Raw genomic sequence first — 682 nt, 5'->3', positions numbered from 1 at the left:
TAAGATAGTCCACTGACAAATGCCAGTTCATATCGGAAGAGTAATTGAAATAACTACATTAATCAAATAAATCACAAAAACAAGATCTGACATGGCCAGCAGAATTATCTCCTCTCAGGAAAATCAAACAAACCCCTTATTTTCTTGATAATAAATTGAGATTCACACCCAAAGCAACAAATCATTCTTATGCAAATATCTACTGTCTGAGTCTGCTGAACTCCTCATTTGCTGTGCGCTGTCACTGGGACATAAAACAGTATTATGCAAATCATGTCTTGTGGAAGAGTTACTAGGTACCAGCAATCTGCCATTGAGTAGGATGCAGCAAACGTTAAGAACTTCTAATTCCAATGTTGTGAGTTGTGATGGTTGACAAACAGGCCATGAGTTACAACAGGCATATTCAACTCACAGTCTGGCACAGCTTGCAATGTAGCCCAGCCCCTGTTGCTAGGCCATCATGGCATTTGCTAGATATCAAGCAGCCTAGCCTACCCTCTAGACATGGGGAGGGTGCAGCAGTAGTAGTGCTTAGTCTTCCTCTTGCATCCATAGCAACTCAGTTGAATCAAACCCTATGTGTATTACATATAGATCTGCTTATTGAGTAAAATGAACTGATTGCTAATAACATTTAAATCTGTCTAATGCTTTCTCAAAGGATAGCAGAGCCAAAAAA

The sequence above is a fragment of the Meleagris gallopavo genome, chromosome 1 (assembly GCF_000146605.3).
Source record: "Meleagris gallopavo isolate NT-WF06-2002-E0010 breed Aviagen turkey brand Nicholas breeding stock chromosome 1, Turkey_5.1, whole genome shotgun sequence".
Taxonomy (NCBI): domain Eukaryota; kingdom Metazoa; phylum Chordata; class Aves; order Galliformes; family Phasianidae; genus Meleagris; species Meleagris gallopavo.
Note: the sequence above shows the minus strand (reverse complement) of the source record.